Genomic DNA, 14374 nt, shown 5'->3' on the forward strand with positions numbered 1-14374 from the left:
TGCCAGGAGGCTGCCAGTGCCCATTTAACCCATCGTGGGGCTGCAGCATGTAGAACCCACTGCCAAGGGCAGGTCCCTCCTGAGTGTTGGGGGATACAAAGAGGAGCCCAAAGGCACATGGGATGTAGGAATTAGGATGGTCTGTGGCAAGGAGGGGGTGGGGATACAAAAGCTCTACAGATGGTTCATCTAGTTCTTAAAGATTGGGGCAGCACGTTGGGGAAGTACCCAGAATCATGAAGTTCAACTTGCAGATCTGAATGACGGCTTGCCGAGCACGCTGCTGTGCTGTGCTTTGCAGTTCATGTACTGTAAGATCCCCTGGTTGTCGCATTAACTTGTTTATTGTGTATATATGAGGAGTGCCGTAAGTGTCAGAGGACAACTTCCCGAAGCCGGTTTTCTCCTTGCACCATGTTGGTGCTTGGGGTTAAACTGAGGTCATCGGACATGACAGCAGGGCCTTCTAGATGACCCACCTGACTCCTGGGATTGCATGTCTATGTGCTTGCACATTTGGGGTTCCCCCTTCTCACCCTTTTTTTGGGGGTATGCTGGTGATTAAACCTAAGTGGGTGCCGGTGATTAAACCTATAACTTTGTGCACGCCAGACAAATGCTGTACCATTGAGCTGTACTCTTAGGCCTGTTTCGAGCTTTTCTGTGAGGTAGAGGCCATTATTACATCCATTTATAGCAGAGAAAATAGATACTCAGAGAGATAATGTGACTTGCCTGAAGAAACACATATGTCACAAAGGTAAAATTAGAAACTGAGTCTTCTTTTTCTTTATTGATTTTTTTTTTTTGTGGATTTCACATCATGCACCTCAGTGATGAGTGGATCATCTCCCTTTCCTTCCATATCCACCCTTCGCCCTTGCAACCTTCCCCCAAAAGCAAGCAAACAGAAATCTCACCGAGGAAGCTGCAGGGTGTCTGGGCTTTTCACACAGGACACCCTTTTGTCCAAATAGCTTTTTTTTACAAATGATCTTTGCAGTGAATCATTGGTCTGGTTTTAGGCCTCTGGCTTTGGCTGTGCTATCCATCCTGGATTCTCACTGGGACTCCTCCTGGATATCTTATACCCTAGATCATGGAGATCCCCCAGCTTTAAATCTGCAGGACGGCCCTTCCATAAGCTCCAGCTCATTCACAGACAGGGTAGATGTAGGAGTGGGCCAACTTCCAACCCTGGATTTGAGCAGAAGTTGAATGGGTGAGCCTGTCAACTCTCTCACACTCAGGCTACCAGGGCCAGCTCTACTGTCTGCCCAGATGAGGTTCCAGGTCCGGGTGGGGGTGGCATTGTCCTGAGCGCAGCAGCAGGTAAGTAGTGGGGCCATCTCTGCACAACCATCAAACATCAAATGGCCCCTGGCAGCAGATCAGGGGTGTCTGCATAGCCTTTGGTGGTGACAGACCCCTGCAGCTGTAGGGCCACAGACTTGGCCCACGGGGAAGCTGGCCAGGACCTCCCCATGTCCTCAGGTGGCATCACCTGCCCCTCTCACCAGTCTGTTCATCCTGTTCTCTAGTTTCATCTCCATTGTGCACAAAATGTTTTGCTTCTCCTTCTCTTCCATTTCTCCATCACTGACCTGCTCATCTCAGTGGTACCCAGGGACTCTGGATGTCTGGAGGTGGCACTGGGTACAGGCTGTCCTCCTGGGCTGCATGGTGCCAGGTGAGGGTCGTCTTGTTCTGAAAAACCATTCTTAGGAAAGCCACCAACTTTGGTGGAGATCGCCTTTAATCCCAGCACTTGGGAGGCAGAGGCAGGTGGAGTGTGAGGCCAGCCTGGGCTACAGGGTGAGTTCCAGACAGAGACACACAGACACACACAGACACACAGACACACAGACACACACACACACACACACACACACACAGAGACAGACAGACAGACAGACAGACAGACAGACAGACAGACAGAACAGCAAAGCAAAGCAAAGCAAAGCAAAGCCACGCTTATTTAGGACCTGTTTAACCCTTGCCAGAAGGTGCCAAGCCTGGAGTTAGAGGAAGAGACAGAACCAGGCCGTGCAGTCACATAGGCATAAAGTATTAACTACTGAGGAATGCGCGTTTGGAGAAGGCTCCTGACCAGGGTTATAGATGAGAAGGTGGCAGATCTGAGATTAGGCCTAGGAGCTTCCTCACTCAGGGCATTCTTTTCACCCTTGGTGGTTCAGAGGAAGACACCCAGGGCATGAACTTCGACTGCCCTTGGCTTTGATGCATGGGATCTACAGAGCAGGTCCTACCCAACAGCCTGGGTGTTCACGTCTCCCATAGCCAAGAAGGCAATCTTTAAAAAGAGTCAGGTCATTGTCTTTATTTAGACAGCAGAGGAGAGAAAATTCTAAGGTGAAGGGAAAGGTTTGTTCCTGCTGGACACACACACACACACACACACACACACACACACACACACACACACGTTTGGCTGAGTCAGCATGCAGACTTCCCTGGCCTCAGCACAGGATCAGCAGACATGACAGCAATGGTGGAGGGCAAGTGCCTGGTTTGGTTGTTTGTTTTGTTTTGTTTTTGAGACAGTCTCTCTCTGTGTAGCCCTGGCTGTCCTAGCGCTAGCGCCGTAGACCAGGCTGGTCTCAAACTCGGTGATCTGCCTGCCTCTGCGTCCCAAGTGCTGGGATCAATGGTGTGCGCCATCCCCACGAGGCAAACACGCTCTGGGCTCGTCTTCTCTTCCCACCTCACATTGTAAATAACAGAATTTTTTTTTTTTCGGAGCTGGGGACCGAACCCAGGACCTTGCGCTTCCTAGGCAAGCGCTCTACCACTGAGCTAAATCCCCAACCCCTAAAAGAATTTTTCTTACATCTACCTGAGTTGTGTGCATGTGTGTAGATGTGGATCGGGGTGTACATGTGAAGGTCAGAGGACAGCTTGCAGAAGTTGGATTTTTCCTTCTGCTGTGTGGCCTCCGGCCAGTGGAGTCCGGTCATGAGGCCTGGCAGCACCTGTACCTGCTGAGCCATCCCTCAGCTCCCCTCCCTGCTCAGTTTTAAAAAGATATACAGGGTCTCGCACGTCCCAGGCTACCGCAGACACACTCTGTAGTGCAGGAGGGCCTTGGATTTCTGATCCTCCTGCCTTTGCCTTCTGAATGCTGGAGCTGCAGGCTTGCACTACAAAGCCTGGCTTACCCAGCGCTGTACGTGGAACCCAGGACTCTGAGTATGCTGGACTAGCACTCCACCCACAAAGATACACCTTCAGTCCCTGTCTGTGCTTGGAAAGGCCACTCGTCTGACTCGTACAGCGCTCAACAGTTTAGAAAGCACTCCAAGGAACTCTGTGGTCCCAAAGCGATTTATGATTCTAAAGTGCTTTGGGGATTATAAAAAGCTAATCCACAAGAGCCTCCCCACTGTGTCGACATTGACCAAAGGCTTTGAAAGAACAACACAGTCGGTACTTTTGGAAGTCCCATGCAGCCTTCAAGAGAGGCCTTCCAAGTCCTCCGGCTGCGAGCACTGCTTCCATGGGCATGCTGGCTCATCACAATTGGCTCCACAATCCTGAGGTAGTTCTGAGCCCTATTTAAACAAAGACATTGAGTCACAGTTGAGCAAAGCATTGTTGAGCTGGTTAGTAGAGTTTGTGTTTGAGGCACTGACCCCTTGATAAGATCTGTATCCATTTGAACAGAGGATCAGGACAATGGCCCCTTCTGCCCTGCTTCCTGTGAGACCACACTCTGGTTTTCCTACTCTCTCTCTGCTGAATCTTAGGGACGAGTTGTCCCTGTTCTAACTCTGATGTGTGGGTGGGGAGACAGAGCTCTGAACGAGGTAATGGTCCCTTGATAGGTCAGCAAGGCCATATGTGGGTCAGCCAAGAGAGGTGGCCTCTGGGGTGGGCAGAAGCGAAAAGACAGGCACTTAAAGGTGATGCTAAGAAATAAGTTCTTCATATGGAAGGGATTTAAGGAGACATAGAAGGCGTGTGGATTGAAAAATGCCTGGAGTCTCAAGCTATCTCTGGCACTGGACAAGGACTGAGAGAGGAAGGGCTGGACTCTGGCTCTCTCCACAGTTTGCCCATGGAGGGAGGGCTCCTCTGTTCCTTGGCTGTGTGACCTTCACCAGATAACCTACCTCTCTGATCTTAGGCTTCCTTATCTGTACCATTGGCATAGCAGGAGTGATTGGTTGAGAGTGTGTGGGGAAACTGTGATATCACCCTTTCAATGCACTCGGCACAGTGTGGGTCTGGCACTGGTCATTCCGTTCCTGCGTTCCTGCTCCTTCCTGAGAGCCCCTTCACCTGTCAGAGAAGCCGGGCCCCAGGCAGCAGGCAGCCAGCTCGAGGACTGCGCTTCCGCACCACGGAGTATTTATAGCTGTGTGCTGTGAGCCGTTGTTGTTTTTCGGTTGCATATATATTTTTACATTCTCCACCGCGTCGCACATGGTTCCTCGCAGTGCCTGAGAAGCAGCGGGGGTGGAGGGTGGGGTGAATCGATGCAGAGCTCCGCAAGTGTAGGAGGTGGCGACAGATGGCCCAGGACAGTACCCAGAGACCTGCGAACTCAGCCTGGGTCACTTCTCTCCCAGCTCAGACATGGCTCCCCTGGGCCCTGCCTAGAGTTCAGACTCCTTCACTGTGGTTTCAGGCCCACACCAGCTTCCTTACCACCATGGTTGGTTCTCTTTCCTCCCGACCAACCACGGAAGTCACTTTCTTTTCTGAACGTTAAGGTTGCATGAGGAAAGCCAGTTGGACTTAGCTCTACAAGTCGCTGGTCTTCAGAGTAAGACCCTAGGTAGATCCCTTGCCTTCTCTGAACTATGAGATTTCTAATTCCAACCATGTAATTACGGGAGAGATTATGTGTAAATTCACCCAGCTTCCTGGAATATCCTTCCAATCCCCTCTCTACCTCCACCCTGAGGAGTCAGTCAGGGACCATCTTACCAGAGAGCCCCCAAGCTCAGCTTTCAATTACTGGTCACTGACCATCTCCTGAAGGCCTTGGGAGAGCTTTTGGTCCATATGAGGACAGCTCTTCCCTCAATACCGAGCCTCGAGTGTTGACTGGTCCTCATTTGTTCCTCAGGGACATGGGCATTGTCCCCTACGTCTACAGCAATGAAACCAGCCCAGGAGGAGACTCAGCTTCTTTCAGATAGACACAGAGCCATGACTTCAGAGTAAGTCCTTTGGTCTCATCCCTGTGCACACAACCCCTCCTGAGTGTCTTCTGACCGTGCTCCACCCTTCCTGCTCACAAAGCCCTGAGCTCCCAGACTCCAACTGCATCCCGGCCAGCCTCTGGTATCCAGGGTCCCGTTCCCCTTCCTGCCTGGAATCAGGCCCTCAGAGCTGGCTGTACAACACTGGTCCTGACTGACCGCAGTGGGTAGGGCTGGTCAGTCAGGGCACTGTTGCTAGGCAACAGCCTGGCAAAGAATTTGGAAGTCTCCTTGAGGGGAGACAAGGGGTCTTTTCCCAGGGAGCTAGAAATGGAGGGAGGGAGGGGAAAGGGCAGTCTCATCTGGTCTCATAGTCCTCCCTCCATGCCCTCACCTTTCACCCGCTCTTCCACCAGGACCCCATTATCTGTATTCTATTGCTATCCCCATTTGTTTCTGTCTTGAGGTACAGGTGTGCCTCTCCCCGAGACATCTCAGGTTTCCTATCCTGGCATGGTGTGTGCTCAGCACCTGGTCTTTGCTCTCATGGTGCTGACTTGTTTGCAGTGCTTCCTTGATCTCATTCGTCCTGTGGGGACGGAGCCCACGAGCTCTTGGGCTGTCAGGAAGGCCAAACAAAATCTCAAGGAGCCAGCTCAGATTCTGCCTCGATCCACGTCTGATCACTTCACAGGCCTGACAAGGGAATGACCGAGGGTGGGGTGAGGCACCGAGCACCACGAGTTCATGTTCTGGTCCTCCATTTAATGCTGCCTCCCCTGGCAACGGAATTATTGTCTGACCTCACTTTTACAGTCTGTATAATGGGGTCATGCAAAAGTGACTTTCCTGGATGGGATACTATGTGGCTCCTTCTAGGCACATGGTGGGCTAGTGACCCAGGAATCTATTGTTGTGACCAGGGTAGGGTGGGAACTGAGCCCCCACCCCCCTCCAGAGCCCTGAAATTCCCATGCACCCACCTGCATCTCCCCCCTTTTCTCTTCTACTCTTCCTTCCTGGTCTGCCTGCTGTTCCCTCCTCCAGCCGTCTGCTCCTGCTGTCGCTCCTCCGGAAATAACTGCATTCTTTATTTCTCCTGAAGGCTTCAGGAGCCGGCTGGCTGGCTCCCAAACAGGGCTCTCCAGGGGCAGACTTTCAAGGACCCCCCTCCTACTTAACCCCTGCTCCAGCCACACACCCATGGACCCAACTCCTTGCAAAGGTCACCATGGGCTGCATGCAGCTGCAGCAAGTCAGCTGGCTCCCTAAATGACTCTTCCCAATTTTCGAAGGAGCCTCTGTCCCTGGAGGCCAAGCCCATGGGCTGCCTCTGCAGTGTTTCTGCTCAAAATGCCTTGGGGCCCAGAGAGCACCCCCAGGGGAGACAATCTTGGTTATGCTGAAGACATCCGACTGCCTCTCCCGGCACTTAGCACACACTGCATTCAGTTTTGTGGGCATGTTTGTTTAACGACTGACTCCCTTGATTGTCCCTACACAACTCTGCCTCCACAATCGCAGGGCCGTGGTGGGCAGGTAGGTGGGTGGATAAGCGGACGTGCGGCTTGATGGGTGGACGGAAGGAGCATCTGGGGGAGATGATCTTTGTTCGTCCACTGAGGTGGACAGATCCTGGAGGCAAACAGCTAGAGTTCTAGAAACAAGTAGGACCCTCTTTCTAGGCCTCAGGGTCTAGGCCTCTGTGCTTACAGTAGCCATGCTTGGTGACAGCCAGGCGATCTCACCCAGGCATTCCTGGAGAAACCGTGACCTGCCTGAGGCTGAGGTTGGCCACTTCTACAGACTAGACGGGTACCTGCCTCTCTTCTTTGTCTCCCCTGCTACTCAGGACCTGCTCCAGAGCATGGCCTCTGGAGACCCGCCACAGCCCGGGTCATGGGGAAGAGCCCAGGAAGAGAGCTGATTGGCTGGTGCTGAAGTGAAAGATGAATTATCTGCCCCTAATCATGTCCTCACCTGAAGATGTCGGGGCAGATGCCAGGGGCTCTCCTGACAGGCAGCAGGGTCTCATGCCAGGACTTAGTGCACAGTGTGACAGCAGTGAAGATTCTCCAGGCTGCTCTCGGCTCTCGATCGAGTGGTTCTCCCAGCTATGCAACCCACTGAGGTATTTCTGGAAAAGTCATTTGAGTGCCCTGAGGTTCTGAAACTTACTTCCTGACTGGCTGCTGGTTTGTCTGCTCCAGTTCTGACTCAGCCAGACTCCGCCTTCCCTTCCCCCAAGTTACCACCTCTGCTCTGCAGTGGCCTCAGCATCTCACGGATCTGGGCTCTATGTGAACAGGATCGGGATCAGGGCTCAGGCCATCTGGGAGGAGAATCAGGCTCTGTTTGAACCAAGATTAGGGACTATTTTGAATCAAGAAATTGCATGGTTTCAATGTGGCCTATGCCCTCAGAAGAGAGCCTGAAAGGAAGGGACAAAGTAGGCAGAAAATACTGGTCAACCTTACAAGGGTCCTGAGAGCTGTGCCTTGCTGGGGCGGTGGGGTGGGGGTGGGAGAGGGAGACTGGGCATCCTTGCTCTGTATTGGTTATGCACTGGCTGCCAGTTGTCTCTAGAATAATCCCAACCCCACTGGGCAGTGCTGGTCAGGATTTCCAGCAACTCCCTCCTAAACACCGGTTTAGTTCTCCTGTGTTCCCTCCATCCCCCCCAGGGCTCAGGGCATCCTGATTGGACAGAACCCCAGTCTCCAGTGTCTAGCAAGGGTTTTGGCCAGGCGACATAAGCCCCAAAAGAAGAGAAAAACCTGGAGAAGGCTGGCCATTCCACCTTCCTCAGAAGCCCAGAGAGGGCAGGCCACCTGCCTGGGTTCACACAGCTACAGGCCGACCCAGATGGCAACCCCTGACTGGTTCAATCCTGAATCCTGTGCACTCTTAACAGCAGGCAACCAGCTTATTAGAAAGCAAAGGCCTGAGGGGAGGAAGGTCCCTCCCTCCCCCAGTTCCCAGAGCACAGGGCCCTGGCACCCACCAACTTTAGCCTCTATGGCCAGCCCACCAGGCATGCTGCCCAGGAGAGGGAGCAGTATGTTGCGGGCAGGCAACCCTTCTTGGGTAATGAGGCCCAGCCTGTGGTTTGCAGGCAGGCCTTACAATGTGAATAATTCATTTGCAACCAAGTCTGGGAATTAGAAACCCATCCTAGATGATTTATTTAACAGGGGGCCCGCTTCTAGGGAGAGAGGAGAAGGACTTTGAACTATAAAAGGGACGCACAAGTCTCCTAGCTGGATTTAAAGAGACAGACAGGCCTGGTTCCCAAACCCCAGCTCTGCCGCTCTCCATCTGTGTGACCTTGGATGCATGGCTGGACTCTGTGCCTCAGTTTGTGTGAATGTAAAATGGGGGCATCTGCAACTAAGTTTGTTGAGTGCATAAAGGAACGCTTATATATGATGTGACTTGACTTAACCAAGCATATACTTTGTGGCCTGCCCCATGCTAAGAGATTACAGTGTTCCAAATTAGGAGACTGAGGCTCAGACAAGGATCCAGTGCTCCAAGCCTAATGGCGGCAGATGGACATTAGGATCCTCTGAGGCAGGTAAAGGCAAACTAACTGGGCAGAGTTTTCAACCCAGACAGACAACAGACTTTACATCTCGCCCAACTCCCCAGCTCTCTAAAACCACACACTGTGGGCTGGGTCTTGAGGGACAGGCAGTGATAGCCCAGCCTTGAGCTGAGAGAAATGGCACCTCCTGGGCCTCTGAGGTGGCAGGCACTTGCTAATAACTAGCCCTGGGGCTTTCCATGGGGCTCATGGCCTTGGCCTGGTACAGGAGGCCACTGTTCACTGCTGGGAACTCCCAGGCTCTCAGAGGGGCGAGGCAGGGCCAAACTTGTCACCCTGACTCAGAGCTTGGGGGGCGGGGGAAGTGCAGCTATGTTCTGATGGGATTGCACACGGCTCTGTGATCTGCTATGTACATATATATATACACGTGTGCTTGTGTGTGTGAGGTTGCACGTGTGCGTTTGAGTGTTTCTGAATGCATGGTGAGGGGGAGGGTATGCCTATGGGTGTGTCAATGTTGAGTCTGTAGATGTGACCTGAGGATGTTTCTGGATCTCATAGGTGTGTCACATCATGTGTGCCCTGTCTTTAGAAGTGCTGGGCATACTCTGTTAGGGTAACTACATGTTCTATGAGCATTTAGGTGTGGGGTGAGATAAGATATATGTACATGTTCTGGCACATAGGTATGTGACTATGATTAGGTTTGTATGTACTTGGGCACTCAGGGGTCAGCGTGTGGATGGATAGCTCTGCCGGCCAGGTGAGCCTACGTCTGTGTGAGGAATGTGTGTGGCTTGTGGGATCTTGAATTACACATGTGCAGTTTGCATGCCTGAGTTTGGAGAGTATTTCCTCTGTGTGTGTGTGTGTGTGTGTTATGATGTAGGAGGAGAGATGTGAATGGTACGGTGTGTTTGTGGTTGTGGTGTGCCATGTGTGTATGGGAAGGCATGTAGGCCTCCATAAATTGTGAAGAGAGGGCCTAGAAAACTTGACAGTCCAGAGTCTTCCCTTTCAGGCTGCTCTACAATGGTGTGTGGGTTCTGGGCCCCCTCAGTTTTCCTGAGAAACAGGACCTGTGCTGATTGGGTGGAGCTGGTGCATTTGTTCAGTTCAGCTGAAGAGACAGGCCTGCTGGCCTGCGGACAGCTCTTTCCAGGTTAGTGAAAACCGGCTGGAATTATTTTCGGCTTACAGTGTTGCTCCAGTCATTGAATAAAAAAGGGTTTCCTATTTCAGCGACTCCATTTGTTACTTGTTTGTTTTTTTTTTTTCATAAAAAATTGAAAAGATTGCTCCGTTTGTAAAGATGTCAGTCATTCTCCCAAAAGATTCCTCTGCCGCTCACTCCTCTCCCTTAGCTGGCACCGTCCTTTCAGACCATAACCTCCACACCATCTCATAGGGACATTTTGCACCCTCCTGTGTGTTGTTGGCATCTGGATCTCAGAATGGCTCCTCCCTCCCTTCGACTGCAGGTGCGCTACCATGTGTGTTTTGTTCCAGCTACACTACCTTAGGTCCTTTCCCTGAACGTCTGTGGCCTTATTTTACTAGAGGCCACCTCAGCTCTGGCGCTGGGTTCGCATGTCTATCCCTCAGGTGAACAGCTTCTGATCTACCTGTCCGACAGGACGCACTGCATTCTAGCAATTCTCCGTCCATCACCTGCCGCTGCAGGCCTGAAAGCTGGTTCTCTTGCGGGTGGTCGGCACACAGGAACATTTGATGTTAAGCTGCAAGCGCAGGGCTCAGAATCACAAATGGGATATAATTTCCAGCTTATACTGCTGGGTTACTGGATTACTGAATCCTGTACTGATTCTGGATCTGAGACACTTAACTGAGACTCCAAACGCAGTCTGAGCTTACCACTCAAGGCTCTTTCACCGGACTGAGCTAGGAGAGTTAGTATCTTCACTTTCCCAAATACTTTACCCAGCTCCAAACAGCCACCACTCCCAGACCCGGAATTCTGAGAGGTGGGGGCAGGGTCTACAAAGCGGCTCGTGGGAAACGCCCACCTATGCTTTTTCCGGAACTCGCCGGGAGAGCCCATTCCTCTAGTCTAAACGATGTGGGGCGCCGCAGTCCCTTTCTTCTCCGACAGGAGCAGCGGGACTGCTTGGATTTGACCCTGAGGATTTTGACCCTTGGTGAGTCACTCCACACCGAGCAGGGTAGAAAGGGAAGCTGTAAACTTGCCTGTAATTCTCGACCTCTGCTTCCTCCACCTCTCCCCCACAAGCAAATCCCACTGCAGAATAATGAGTCTATTGAAGGCACCTTGGGGAGGAGTGTAGCCTGTGCTGTCTTGGAGCGCCCTCTGGTGGCTAAACAGGGACCTACAGTTTGTCCTTTATCTTGGTCATCTTCCTCAAGTCAAGGCGCTAGTCCTCGCCCTGCCTGCCCTTACCCCCATCATCATGATTTACCTAGCAGAAACCTTGGTTCTGCTCCTACCGTCTCCATCTTCCCAGCCCCCGCAGGCACCCAATGTCTCAACCTAGACGTTTTCCAGCCAGTTTCTCTTGGTGCAACACGTCTTCCACAATCTGTGCACAGCAATTGACCACGCCATTTCCAGTTTTATCCTTTACCCTGGCTCCCCCTAGCGGCCCTAAGGCCAAATTTAACTTCTTTGATACCTTCAGGTTCTGCACCAACAGCCCCACTCTTGCCCCCAATCTTACCTTACTCTGCTTCCTGGCAATGCTGTTGGCCTCAGACTCAGTCGTTACTGACATTCGCCCCTGGGTTTTAGCCAGGTGTAGATAGCTGCTGCTTCTTCATTTGGAAAACTCCTATTCATACTTCATGGTTCCAACTCACATGGAAAATTGCCCCCAGAGAATCCGTCTCTATCTGGGGCTCCATGGGCTCTCAGCCAGTACCTTTCTGCTCAGTATGCCTTCTTCACCAGATGACTGGTCACTTCGAGAGTGACTCTCACGGAGTGACTCTCACGGGAGTCTTGACAGGTCTCTACACTGGTGACTGCAGTCCATGCAAGGCCTGTGGAAGCTCTGACCAAGTATGGTTGGGGATCTGAACTCTTCCCTGGGGTAGTGACTCTAGAACCCGGCAGTAAAGCATCAGCAGGGTGTCAACAGTTCTTCATGATGACATATCATTTGAGGTGGGGTACACTCCTGGAAGCAACCCCTACATCTTTGTCACACTCACTGGGGGAGAAAGGAGAGGTGTGAAGTAGGGCAGGGGACTACTGGTACAGCTTGGCTTTGGCTAACCATGGGCTCAGGGCCTAGGCCACAGACATAATTCCCAGTTGGGAAAACCCCTCAGGCTGCTTGCCCAGAACCCATTACCCTCACCTTGTGCTAGTGGGGAATTTTTGTAGTCTTGAATATCTAATCCTCCTGCCTCTACCTCAGAAGTGCTGGGATCACAGGTGTGCATCACCACACCCTGCTTTTGTGCTAGACGTAGAAGCTATGGCTTCAAGCATGCTAGGTAAGTCCTCTTCCAAGCATGGCCCTTTGCTGGGTGTTTTGATGATTGTGAGACAGGGGATGCCTCTGGCAGTTAGTGGGTCTTGGATTCAGGGTGATGTATTTGTACGACAGCTTAGGAATTTCCCATGGACCTTTCATATGAAGTGCCATTTAAAATAATAATTAAAATTATGTTTATGAATATTTTTCTTGCGTCAATGTCTGTGCACCACGTGGAAGCCAGAGGAAACTGCTGGATCCTTTAGAACTGGATTTTTAAACCATTAGTTGTCAGCTGCCATTTGTATGCTGGGAATCAATCCCAAATCCTCTGGAAGAGCAGTTGGTGCTCTTAACCACTGAGCCATCTCTCCAGCCCGGGAGTGTTATTTTTGATGGGCAGTACCCAAAGCACCAAGTGGCTTGCAAAGGAATAGGGAGTGTTAGCTGGGCAGTGGTGGCACACGCCTTTAATCCCAGCACTTGGGAGGCAGAGGCAGGCAGATCTCTGTGAGTTCAAGGCCAGCCTGGTCTATAGAGTAAGTTCTAGGACACCCAGGGCTACACAGAGAAACCCTATCTTGAAAAACAAAACAAAACAAACAAAAGAATAAGAAGCATTTTCCAGGGGCTGGGGATTTAGCTCAGTGGTAGAGCGCTTACCTAGGAAGCGCAAGGCCCTGGGTTCGGTCCCCAGCTCCGAAAAAAAGAACCAAAAAAAAAAAAAAAAAAAGAAGCATTTTCCATAGTTGTGACTACACATAGAACGTGCTAGAAATCCAGCCACCACACAAATTGCAGCACAATGGCTCCTTGTCTCTTTTGGAAGCATACTGAATTCTTTGGGGAAATTATATATGTGTGTATACTCATTATGAATTGTGACAGGACACACTCCTTACCTTTTGTCCTTGAAAGGTTGCTGTCACATTCAGGATTCTATGGGTAAAAGCAAATTTCTGATTTCATTACGTTCTCCAGTGTAGCCAGTACATTTATTTCCAATTTGAAATAAGTATAGCTTAAAATGACTTTCTCATTTTTAATTTAACTAGCACTTGCTTGACTGTTTCAAACACTTTAATCCTTAAACACAGTTTATCCATAATATAGTTCTACCTAACAAGGGCTATTTCTCCTCCTCTTCTTCCTCTTCCTCCTCCTCCTCCTCCTCCTCCTTCTTCTTCTTCTTCCTCTTCCTCTTCTTCTTCTTCCTCTTCCTCTTCCTCTTCCTCTTCCTCTTCTTATTCTTCAACTTGGAAGTTAATGAGGCTTAGGGACACTAAGTGACTTAGTCACAAAAGCTGGAGAGTGGGTGCTGGGGATTTGAACTGGTATCTATGCTCTCACCCCTGTACTCCTCTCTGATGTGTTAGTTCTACTAAGTCAGCCACTAGCAGCCAGCTCTTGTTCTCAGATGTGTCCCTGAACTCCTTGGCCTCTTATGACAACCCATGCTCCAGGCTCGCTCTGTCCACTGCATTCTGCACAGGACCACTAGGTGGCAGCTTCAGGATTAGTGCTGGAGTTGGGTGGGCTCCTGGGTGAACCAGTCCCAGTCTGCTGCCTGCCTGACTCCTCTTCACAGCTCACTCCCCTATCTCCCACCCCTATCGCCACCCCCAGGCCCTGCTAATTAACATTCTTGGCGCCATTCAGATCTTCAGATCCATGGAGCAAAGTACAAGTACCCGGTAAATTCTCACGAGGCTGGAGCTGTTACTCCTATTTGACAGAGGACACAATAGACTCAGAGCGAGTAACCACGTGTCATGGGGGGGGGGGGTAGGTGCCGATTTGTTTAGCTGTGCTTCCCCAAGAGTGGAGTGTGATTTCCTCAAGACGAGTGATAAGAGTCCCAGGTCAATAGTCGGCCGCTGGGGTGGGTGTCCCAGAAAACAGGGCAGGCCTCTCATCCTGAAGAGAAGGCTGCAGGGTCAGGATGGGCTGGCCAGCCAGGCCCACGGGTTTTAGCGTCTTCCTGAGCTCTGGGGACCCAGGGGAGCCGGCAGTCCTCGGCTGGTGACACCTGGTGACTACTGGGTACCAATACCCTGTGATGCTCATTGTCCCAATCGTTGCTTTGCCAGACACAGCAGAGTCCAGGGCCTTCAGGGACAGAATCCACCATCACTGACCTGGGCCAGAGGGTGCCCTCGATCCCTTTAAAAGGAGACGCTGCCCCAGTTGGAGCA

At 51.4% G+C, this 14374-nt stretch overlaps 1 long non-coding RNA gene across 5 annotated transcripts; it reads right to left on the reverse strand.

Moving 5' to 3' along the window:
- Window positions 1–809: 809 nt before the first annotated feature.
- Window positions 810–7383, reverse strand: LOC120101537 (uncharacterized). Of its 5 annotated transcripts, XR_015684297.1 has the most exons (5): window positions 7152–7354; window positions 5703–5867; window positions 4303–4463; window positions 2726–3572; window positions 810–1767 (listed from the first exon to the last, which is right to left on the reverse strand). It is a non-coding gene; the product is annotated as an uncharacterized LOC120101537 (long non-coding RNA). The 5 variants fall into 5 exon arrangements; XR_015684296.1 differs by lacking the exons at window positions 810–1767; window positions 5703–5867 and adding an exon at window positions 6155–6806 and having other exon boundaries at window positions 3327–3572; window positions 7152–7342; XR_015684298.1 differs by lacking the exons at window positions 810–1767; window positions 7152–7354 and adding an exon at window positions 6155–6415 and having other exon boundaries at window positions 3327–3572.
- Window positions 7384–14374: the final 6991 nt, after the last annotated feature.

Source organism: Rattus norvegicus, chromosome 3 (genome assembly GCF_021556685.1).
Source record: "Rattus norvegicus strain SHRSP/BbbUtx chromosome 3, alternate assembly SHRSP_T2T, whole genome shotgun sequence".
Lineage (NCBI taxonomy): Eukaryota > Metazoa > Chordata > Mammalia > Rodentia > Muridae > Rattus > Rattus norvegicus.